The sequence below is a fragment of the Amblyraja radiata genome, chromosome 29 (genome assembly GCF_010909765.2).
Source record: "Amblyraja radiata isolate CabotCenter1 chromosome 29, sAmbRad1.1.pri, whole genome shotgun sequence".
Classification (NCBI taxonomy): domain Eukaryota; kingdom Metazoa; phylum Chordata; class Chondrichthyes; order Rajiformes; family Rajidae; genus Amblyraja; species Amblyraja radiata.
Genome location: NC_045984.1, coordinates 32,635,873 through 32,646,970, shown reverse-complemented (window position 1 = coordinate 32,646,970; position 11,098 = coordinate 32,635,873). Strand labels below are relative to the sequence as shown.

The 11,098-nt window shown below is 48.6% G+C and overlaps 1 long non-coding RNA gene across 1 annotated transcript in view; it reads left to right on the top strand.

Moving 5' to 3' along the window:
- LOC116989649 overlaps positions 1 to 6,878 on the top strand; it is a 14,726-nt gene extending 7,848 nt beyond the window's left edge. Inside the window, exons 3-4 of the long non-coding RNA XR_004416277.1 lie at positions 6,303 to 6,310; positions 6,868 to 6,878. This is a non-coding gene — a long non-coding RNA (uncharacterized LOC116989649). The remainder of the gene's footprint in view (positions 1 to 6,302; positions 6,311 to 6,867) is intronic.
- The last annotated feature ends 4,220 nt before the right edge of the window (positions 6,879 to 11,098 follow it).

Sequence of the window (11,098 nt, the reverse complement as noted above, 5' to 3'; positions counted from 1 at the left end):
GTTGCTTTACTAATCTTATTCTTTGCGTGTTCAACCTATGCTGCTTCGGTTAATAGTAAGATTAAACGAGAACTTACCAGTTGAAGTTTGATCTGTGTTTTATGAGGCTTACGATGAGGGATTACGTGAAGAAGCCCGCCAGGACGCATGCGTGTCATTCTTCAAAGCAGCGGTGTGAAATCACAGATAACTGTAATGACTAAACATAGTAAGATTAGAGAAGAGATACCAGTTAAGTATATGATCAAGGGTGGGAGCGGAGGGCACGTAATCCCTCATCGTAACTCCTCATAAAATACAGATCAAACTTCAAACTGGTAAGTTCTCGTTTAATCTTACTATTTTACTTCGGAGTCACGTGAGTGACTACGTGAAGATTTTAAAGCTCTGTGATTTCATGCCGTGGAAACGAGTCCATGCATCACGTCTGCCTTGATGACTGTAGGAGGAATTGTGTTAACATAATTTGGACACGAATTCGACATTGAAATCATAAAATTGTTACACAAAATTATAACCCCTTTTTATGGGTTTAAATTATTTACAGAACTTAAAATTGTTTCTTCGCAAACGTTCCAGGTTTCATTACTGGTTTGTTGTAAAATAATTGGAATGTTTTTTCCCCCTGACCATCCTGCTGCCTTGGATGTACCCATTGGTACATCCAACTGTATCGCTGCCGATGTAGCTGCAGCCCTGGTGGAATGAGATTTAAAAATATTAGTATCCACCCCAGCCTGTGTTAGCAGCTGTTTCAGCCATCTTGAGATGGTCTGGACCGTCACTCTTTTGTGTGGTTGCTTGTGGCTGACCAAAAGGTGCCTTCTCATTGCCTCTTAGGATTTTCGTTTCTCCATGTATAACGACAGATGTCTTACTATACACAGACGGTCATCTGTTGGGTATGACCTAAATGGTATATTGAGGCCTGCTGATCCCTGTCTGTTCTGCTTTACTAATTCATAGATATGAAACGTAATATTTTCAGTTGAGGAAGTCATGTTGTCCAGTCTTAGTTTATGCAGTGACTGTACCCTCTGTGCCGTGACCAATGCCATTAGCATGACTGTTTTTAAGTCATCTGTGTAGGGACAGAGCTGTTGCTGGAGACCAATTCCTGAGCATCTTCAGGACAATACTTACATCCCATATTTTGGAGTACCTGGTTCTTGGGGGATTAGTATTAAAATTCCCCTCATAAATTTTGTTACCAGTGGGTGAGTCCCAACAGAGTAACGCTCTGTCCCCTGCCATAGGTAAGTCGAGATGCACTTCTGGCGCAGTTGATGGCACTGTGACTGAGCCCCTCATCATAGTGGAGGCCTGCCAGATATTCCAGAAAGACGGGAGTTCATGTCTCGTAGGTGATGTTGTTTTTTATGGCAGTGCATCGCCCACTTCCTGATATAGACCAGATACTGTTTTTTGGGTTGACTGTCTTTGGGCCGCCGAGATCATGTTCACTGTTCCGGTCCGTCAGTCCCAGTTGTAGTAGAGGTGTTTTTAAACTCTACAAATTAATAAGTTCAAATGTTTATGGCATGGGTGGCTATCCCTTGTTACGGGATGTAGCAATAAATCTGGTCTATGTGGGATGGTGATACATGGTTCTAATACCATGTTTAATACCACTGGGAACCATGGTTGAGTAGGCCAATCGGGTACTACCAAAATACCAGACGCAGAGTCTTGTATTTTCCTTAATACCCGACTGATGAGGCAGAAAAGGAGGGAATGCGTGAATAAACAATTTCCCCCCCAATGCAGCGAAAATGCATCTGTCGCCGCTGCCCCAGGGTCTGGTTCCCATGAAACATAATTTGATAACTGGTGGTTAAGTCTGGATGCGAATAGATCGATATCTGGTGTTCCTTATTTTGCTGTAATATCAGCAAATACTTTTTTATTCAACATCCATTCGTGTTTTCATTAAATTTGCGTGGCCTGGTGTCTGCCACTAAATTTAGTCTTCCTGGTAGGTAAGTGGCTGATATCCAAATATCTCTCTGTATACACCATTGCCAAATTGTATTAGCCAGATTGTCACATGATGTCGATTTGTTTCCACCCATGTGGTTAATGTATGCTACCACGGTGGTATTGTCTATCTGTAGTCTAACATGCTGGTGATATGACCCAGTACAATATGACTTTAGGCCATGGAATGCACCCAACATTTCCAGGTAGTTTATGCCCAGTGTGAGTAATAATGATGCCTCCTGAGCAGTCCATCTACCTCCACAACTGGTGATGGTATTGGTGGCTCCCCACCCAAGTGCACTGGCATCAGTTTGTAGTACCATGGAAGGGTTACTGACAATGATTGGATTGGAACAAAGCCAGATCTATCCACCATTTTAGTTCCATTTTAGCTTTGATTGGTAGTTTCATAGGTCTGTCAAAGTGACCTGCATTAATTTTGAGTGCTTGTATTTTTGCTCTCTGTAAGTATTGGTAATGTAGAGGTCCAAATTGTGTGGCTGGAAAGGCAGCCACCATTTTGCCAATTACTTTTGCTACCAATCTGATGGATGGTTTGCTGATGTCAATGAGGTTATTGCAAGCCTCTATTAAATCTCTAGTCTTTCCCTTAGGCAGAGTCACCGACATGTGAACTGAGTCAATGGTAAACCCCAAATAGTCCATAGTAGTGGAAGGCGTTAGTTTAGATTTAACTGGATGGATAATAAATCCCAGTTTTTCAAATAACTATTTTGTGGCTGTTACAGTTTGTTTGGCCAATTTCAAAGTTTTGCCCACAATGAGTATGTCATCTAAATATGCCATGACCATGTGTTTACGTTTCCGTAGAAACGCTAGGGCTGGTTTCAAAATTTTTGTGAACAGCCTGGGGGCTGATGATAAACCATTTGGCAGTGCTTTATACTGCCTGTATGTCCCATCCAGTTGAATTTTAAGTAACATCTGTGGTCACCTCGTATAGGCACTGAATAGTAAGCATCTTTTAAATCGATGCTGGCCATGAAGTAACCTTTGGAAATTAATTGTTTAGCAGTAACAAGGTTTCCATTTTGAAGTGAATATATTGTACAAATGTATTCAATTTTGTCAGATCTATGATGATGCGACAACCACCATCTTTTATGTTTTTGGTAATATATTGGACACAAATTCTAATGGTTCGTGTGAGTTTTCTCAATTACACCTTTTATGTAAAGCCGCTCCAGTTCAGCTTGCGCTTTTGATTTTTCTTTATCAGAGAGCACGAGCATTCGGTTCAGTATATGTTGAACTGGAGGGCTGTACTTGTGTATAAACTCTATTGTATATCCCTGGATACTGCTTAAGATGTAAGTATCGGTTGTTAACATGCTCCATGCATTCAGAAAAGAGTGTAATCTCCACCCAACCTCCATGCTCCCTGTATTTTGTAGGGAACCAGACCCACCTACCTCCATAGTTACCAGTGGCAGGTTTACTTCTTTTTTGTAGGTTCTTCGCTGCTGTTGTTGCGCTGGTGTCTGGATTTTCGGTTTGGTTGGCGTTGGAGGTCCCCGCATCTTCCAAGAAGGCCAGCCTGGGCCATGGCCTAAAAGACTCATGTTTTGAGTACCGGGCCTTCGAGCTTTCACCAGTTCTGCTGGTGGGTGCGTAGGCGTGCTGTCTTTGGCTGTAGTGGGTTTTTGTTGGAGTCCCTTTTATTAGTCCCAGGGTTTTTGCTTCCTCATCGAGCTCCTTGACTTGCTTCGATAGGTTGCCTCCAAACAATAGTATTGGTGGTTTTGTGGTCCCGGGTTTGCACAGTCCCTGCACCCCTTGCACACTTGTCTTTCCTTCTGCGGACCCCTCTTCCAGGTCAGCCCAGAACTGACCCACAGTACTCCCCTCTGATGAGGTAGAAGCACTGTGCAGCCCTTCAAGAGGTACTGCTGTGGGCTTATCATAGGGCCCACAGTGACCCGACTCCATCTCCCGGAGTCTGTCACATTGGAGCAAATGCTCCACACACCGCTCCATCCGGCTCCAGCGCTCACGGTCGCTGGCCCGCCAGCGGTTGTTCAAAGTCGGACCCCTCTGAGTCCACGACCTTGTTTGTTTTGTGTCTAGCCTTACCGCCCGGTCCGCGTGGATCTGGCCGGTGCGGAGGCGACATCGGGCCACAGCTGATCCCACTATCGGTGATCCGAGTGCCGCTGGCTGCTGCTGGCTGCCCGCTGCTCCGCGGTCCTCCCTCACCAGCTTTGTCGCAGCCCGTGGTTTCTCCACCTGTAATCAGCATGGGAAAACACAAAAGACCGCAGTTCTTACCTGCAGGTCCTGGTTTAAATTGTCGCTACGGGGGAACGTCGTTCCACCCCGCCTCCTCCATTTTCGACTTGTCAAAAGTCGACGGCCCCATTCTGAATAGTCTCCCGCCCGGCCGTGGTGTTCTGGACAGCGCGGGACAAAAAGTCGGCACAGCTGATCCCTTACGGGGCTTGTGCCTTCAGCTGCTGCTGGCTCCCGCAACTTCGCGGTCCTCCCCAGCCAGCTTCACTCGCAGCACTTGTGGACACTTGTCCAGCTTCCCCCCCCTGTGTAAAAACAGCGCGGGGACAAAAACTACCGCAGAGTAAATCACTTACCTGCAGGTCGCGGTTTCAACTTACCGCTGCGGGGGAATGTTCCACCCCGCCTGTCGTTTCGCAAGCGTGAAAGCGATATGACACGCATGCGTCCTGGCGGGCTTCTTCACGTAGTCACTCACGTGACTCCGAAGTAAAATAAGGCTCTCGCTCTTGTATGAAGGGCTTCAGTGAATCTGCATCCAGCACATGAGAGGGCTTCCCTGGTGAGTGGGACGGGTCCAGGATAGGAAAGGTTTCGAGCGACAAACACAAAACGCTGGAGTAACTTTCGCCCAGCCAGTCAGTGACCCGACAGTCCTTTCAGGTTAAGCAGAGACAATAGACAATAGGTGCAGGAGTAGGCCATTTGGCCCTTCGAGCCAGCACCGCCATTCAATGTGATCATGGCTGATCATCCCCAATCAGTACCCTGTTCCTGCCTTCTCCCCATATCCCCTGACTCTGCTATTTTTAAGAGTGACTCTGCTATTTTTAAGAGTGACTCCGCTATTTTTAAGAGTGACTCCGCTATTTTTAAGAGTGACTCCGCTATTTTTAAGAGTGACTCCACTATTTTTAAGAGTGACGCCGCTATTTTTAAGAGTGACTCCGCTATTTTTAAGAGTGACTCCACTATTTTTAAGAGTGACGCCGCTATTTTTAAGAGTGACGCCGCTATTTTTAAGAGTGACGCCGCTATTTTTAAGAGTGACTCCGCTATTTTTAAGAGTGACTCCGCTATTTTTAAGAGTGACGCCGCTATTTTTAAGAGTGACTCCACTATTTTTAAGAGTGACTCCACTATTTTTAAGAGTGACTCTGCTATTTTTAAGAGTGACTCCGCTATTTTTAAGAGTGACTCCGCTATTTTTAAGAGGTTCACTGCACCTCCTCCAACCTCATCTACTGTATCCGTTGTTCAAGATGTGGACTCTTATACATCGGCGAGACCAAACGCAGACTGGGCGATCGTTTCGGAGGAACATAGCCCTCTAAACCCGTCCTATCCATGTACCTGTCTAAATGTTTCTTAAATGTTGGGATAGTCCCAGCCTCAACTACCTCCTCTAGCAGCTCGTTCCATACACCCACCACCCTCTGTGTGAAAAAGTTACCCCTCGGGTTCCTATTAAATCTTTCCCCCTTCACCTTAAACCCATGTCCCCTGGTCCTCGATTCCCCGACTCTGGGCAAGAGACTCTGTGCGTGAGTCTGTCTGCCCGATCTATTCCTCTCGTCACGTTGCAGCTTGATCCAGCATTTCTTTCTCTTTCCAGCTCTCACTCCAAAGGGGCACCATCTGGACACTGGGCTGGTGATTCTTATCGTCATCCTGGTGTTGATTTTAATAGTGGGAGTGCTCATCACTGCCGTGAAGTATTCACAGCAGGGGAAACCGGAATTTAAACGCCTGCAGGAAATGCCCATGGTACGTAACTCCGAGCGGGACCCGGAGGTTTGTCTGTGTGTATTTACAAGCTAGTGTATTTACAAGTTAGCTAATACAACATCTGTATTGTGGGTAGACAAAAACGCTGGAGAAACTCAGCGGGTGAGGCAGTATCTATGGAGCGAAGGAATAGGTGACGTTTCGGGTCGAGACCCTTCTTCAGACTGATGTGGGGGGGTGGGGGGGGGCGGGAAGAAGAAAGGAAGAGGCGGAGACAGTGGGCTGTGGGGGAGCTGGGAAGGGAGGGGAAGGAGGGAGAAAGCAGGGACTACCTGAAGTTAGAGAAGTCAATGTTCATACCGCTGGGGTGTAAACTACCCAAGCGAAATATGAGGTGCTGCTCCTCCAATTTGCGGTGAGACTGACTCTGGCCATGGAGGAGGCCCAGGACAGAAAGGCCAGGTTGGGAGGGGGAGTTGAAGTGCTGAGCCACCGGGAGATCACGTTGGTTAATGTGAACTGAGCGGAGGTGTTGGGCGAAGCGATCGCCAAGCCTACGCTTGGTCTCACCGATGTAGAGCAGCTGACACCTAGAGCAGCGGATGCAATAGATGAGGTTGGAGGAGGTGCAGGTGAACCTCTGCCTCGCCTGGAACGACTGCTTGGGTCCTTGGATGGAGTCGAGGGGGGAGGTAAAGCGACAAGTGTAGCATTTCTTGCTGTTACAAGGGAAAGCACCAGTAGAGGGGGTGGTTTGGGTGGGAAGGGACGAGTTGACTAGGGAGTTACGGAGGGAATGGTCTCTATGTGTTGTGTGTGTGTTAAATGAATCTATGTGAGTATTAGTGGGACTAGTGTAGATGGGGCATGTTTGTTGGCGTGGGCAGTGTGCCTATCAGTTCAGTTTAGTTTATTGTCACGTGTACCGAGGTACATTGAAAAGCTTTTATTGGCGTGCCAGCCAGTCTCATCCAAGTGTGCAGTCTGTAGCTATTACAGGTATCTCTGCCCCTTGAATGAGTCTGTGTTGGAAGGAACTGCAGATGCTGGTTTACGTCGAAGATAGACACAAAATGCTGGAGTAACTCAGCGGGACAGGCAGCGTCTCTGGAGGGAAGGAAACATGTTCCCGATGTTGGGGGAGTCCAGAACCGGAGTGAGGTATAAATGGAGTCAATAGAAGGGAGGTTGGTTTGTGTGATGGTCTGGGCTGCGTCCACAATTCACTGCAAGCCAGCGTAGAGTTGCTGCCTCACAGCGGCAGAGACCCGGGTTCGATCCCGGCCTCGGGTGCTGTCTGTGCAGAGTTTGCACGTTCTCCCTGTGACTGCGTGGGTTATCTCCGGGCGCTCTGGTTTCCTCCCGCACTCCAAAGATGTGCGGGAGGAAATATCTTGTTCGTGGCAGGAGGTGAAGGGAATGGCTTGCTGAAGTTGGGATACTGACACCATTTTCTGTTTTGCTCTTGTTTACAGAACAGCTTAAGCGAAGATGTTCCTTTCGCTCAGTATCCACCCAAATAGTCCCGAAACCCGCCTGGGCTGCCTGAGAATGTTCCGGAAACGATGCGAATGCTTGAATAATAATAATAATAATAAATTTTATTTATGGGCGCCTTTCAAGAGTCTCAAGGACACCGTACAAAAAATTAGCAGGTAGAGGAAAAACATGTAAGGGGAATGAAATAAATAGTAGACACATGACTAGTACACAAAGTAAAGACAGAATTCAATACAAAACACAATATGAGGCAATTAATGCACAGATGAAAAGGGAGGGGGACGTGGGGCTAAGGATAGGCAGAGGTGAAGAGATGGGTCTTGAGGCGGGACTGGAAGATGGTGAGGGGCACGGAATTGCGGATCAGTTGGGGGAGGGAGTTCCAGAGCCTGGGAGCTGCCCGGGAGAAGGCTCTGTCCCCAAAACTGCGGAGGTTGGACTTGTGGGTGGAGAGACCGGCTGATGTGGATCTGAGGGACCGTGAGGGTTGGTAGGGGGAGAGATGGTCAGTGAGATATGGGGGGGCCAGATGGTGGAGGGTTTTGTAGGTGAGGATCAGGATTTTGTAGTTGATCCGGTGGGAGATGGGAAGCCAGTGAAGTTGTTTGAGGACTGGAGTGATGTGATGCCAGGATTTGGTGTGGGTGATGAGTCGGGCGGCTGTGTTCTGGACCAGTTGGAGTCGGTTGATGTAGGTGGAGCTGATGCCAAGGAGAAGTGAGTTGCAGTAGTCCAGTCGGGAGGAGATGAAGGCATGGATGAATCTTTCAGCAGCGGGAGGTGTGAGAGAGGGTCTGAGTTTGGCGATGTTGCGGAGATGAAAGAAGGAAGTTTTAATGACATGGCGGATGTGAGGCTCAAGGGAGAGGGTGGAATCAAAGATCACGCCAAGGTTGCGGGCCTGGGGAGATGGGGAGACAGTGGTGCCGTCGATGGTGAGAGTGGGGTTATTGGTTTTGCTGAGTGTGGCTTTGGAACCTATGAGGAGGAATTCTGTCTTATCGCTGTTGAGTTTGAGGAAATTATGTTGCATCCAGATTTTTATAGCTGACAAACAGGAGTTGATATGGGAGAGGGGGGGGGTTGTGGGGGGATTTGGTGCCGAGGTAGATCTGGGTGTCATCAGCGTAACAGTGGAAGTCCAGGTTGAAGTGGCGCAGTATCTGACCAAGGGGGAGGATGTAGATGAAGAGGAGGGGGCCGAGTACGGAGCCTTGGGGAACGCCTTGAGTGACTGGCTGTAGCAGAGGTGTGGTTATGGAGAGAGATGAAGTGGGATCTGTTGGAAAGGTAGGAACGGAGCCAGCTGAGTGCAGAGCCTTCAATGCCGAGGTCTTTGAGTCTGGTGAGCAGGATGTTATGGTTCACTGTATCGAAGGCTGCGCTCAGGTCGAGGAGGATGTGGATGTTGAGGGAACCAGTGTCAGCAGAGGTGAGGAGGTCGTTGAGGACTTTGAGGAGAGCAGTTTCTGTGCTATGGAGGGGGCGAAAGCCAGATTGGAGGGGTTCAAGTAGGTTATACGCAAGGAGGTGGGAATGAAGTTGCGACGCAACGATACGCTCCAGGGTTTTTGAAAGAAAGGGGAGGTTTGAGATTGGGCGGTAGTTAATGAGAGAGGAGGGATCAAGACCAGGTTTCTTTAAGATTGATGTGAACGGCAGCAGTTTTGAAAGCGGAGGGGACAATTCCTTGGGACAATGAGGAGTTGAAGAGATTAGTGAGGTAGGGGCAGAGTACGGGGAGGCAGGACTTCAGCAGGGGAGTGGGGAGAGGGTCGAGGGAGCAGGTAGTGGGTTTGGAAGAGCTGATGAGTTTGGAGATTTCAATAGGGGTGACCAGGTCAAACTTGGAGAGGAAGCAGTATGGAGGAGGGGTAAGGAGGTCAGTGGAGATGTTGAAAGGAGGGGCCTTGGTAGGTGGTGGAGTAGATGCTGGGGAGTCGGGTACAGGGGATAAAGATTGATAGATGGTGCTGATTTTATCAGCGAAAAAGTGGAGGAATGAGTTGCAGAGATCCGGAGTAGAGGTAGGGAGAGTGTTTGCTCAAGGCTTGAGGAGGTTGCCCACTGTGGAGAAGAGGGTTCTGTGGTTTAGGCAGGGATCGGTGAATATGGAGGAGAGGTAGGCAGATTTTGCAGCAATGAGGGCATCTTTGTAGTCAGTGAGGTGGAGTTTGTAAGCTTCAAGGTGGACTGTGAGAGATGATATCTTTGTGAGTCAGTTTACGAAGTGCAGGTGTGTACCAGGGTGAAGATGTGTTGAAAGTTACGGTTCTTGTTTTGAGGGGGGCCAGAGTGTTAAGGGAGGTAGACAAGGTGGAGTTGAGATGGTTTGTGAGATCATCAGGTGAGATGGGGGTTGAGTCCAGGGGGAGAGTGGTGGAGAGCAGGTCAGAGAGATGTTGGGGATCAATGGATTTTAGATTACGGAAGGTGATTTCTCGGAGGAAGCGGGGGAGAGGTGTCGGAGAAGGGATGGTGAACCGTATAAGCTTATGATCAGAGAGGGGGAAGAGGCAAGGATGGAGGTCGAGTACCGGTTGATTTGTGGAGCAGACCAGGTCAAGGATGTGACCTTTGTAATGGGTGGGAAAGGTGATGTGCTGAGTGAGAGAGAAGTTGTCAAGTAAAAAGGCGAATTCAGATGCGAGCTTGCAGGTGGGGGAGTCCATGTGAATATTTAAGTCACCAAGTAGCAGCAGACGTGAGGAGAGGGATGAGGCAAGTGTGAGGAGTTCAGTGAAGTCAGATAGGAAGGAGGGGTTTGGTTTAGGTGGCCGGTAAATGAGGATGACTGTCATGGAGGAAAGGGCTTTGAAGGCGAGGAATTCAAATGATGCTACTGGGGGGAAGGTGAGTTCAGTGATACGAAAATTCTGGTTGAAAATAACAGCTAGGCCACCTCCATGGCGGGAGGGGCGGGGCTTGGAAATGTAATTAAATCCAGGTGGGGATGTTTGATTGAGGGAGAAGAAGACATTGGGTTGTTGCCAGGTCTCAGTGAGCAGAAGGAAGTCCAGAGTGTTGTCAAGGATTAGTTCATGGAGGACAAGGGCTTTGTTGTTGAGCGACCTGGTGTTGAGGAGGGCAAATTTGGCATTGTGAGAGGGTGGAGGGATGGGGGCAGGCTGGAGAGATCTGAGGTTGTCCCGGTTGACAGTGCGTGCGGTCAGCTGGGGTGGGGGGTGACGCAGGTGAGCGGGGGTAGAGCGTGGTAGTGAGCAGATGGATGGAATGGAATGTCCGTGGTTGAAGTAAACAAGCCTGCGCCGAGAGCCTCTGTGGATGTAACGGGGTCGAAGTAGAAGTCCAAGCTGTTTAACGACCTGGATGCAGGATGGGATGTAGTTGTTGAAGAAACCAGTCATTTGTTGAGTTGAGTATTTGAGCATGATGGTGAGGGTGCAGAGAGGTGTCCAGCGGTGCAGGTGCAGGTGGAGAGAGTATCCAGCGGTGAGGGAGCAGAGAGGTTGTCCAGCAGAGCGGGTGCAGCGAGGTGTCGAGCAGTGAGGGAGCAGAGAGGTTGTCCAGCAGAGCGGGTGCAGCGAGGTGTCCAGTGATGAGGGTGCAGAGAGTATCCAGCAGTTCATAGAAACATAGAAACATAGAAATTAGGTGCAGGAGTAGGCCATTCGGCCCT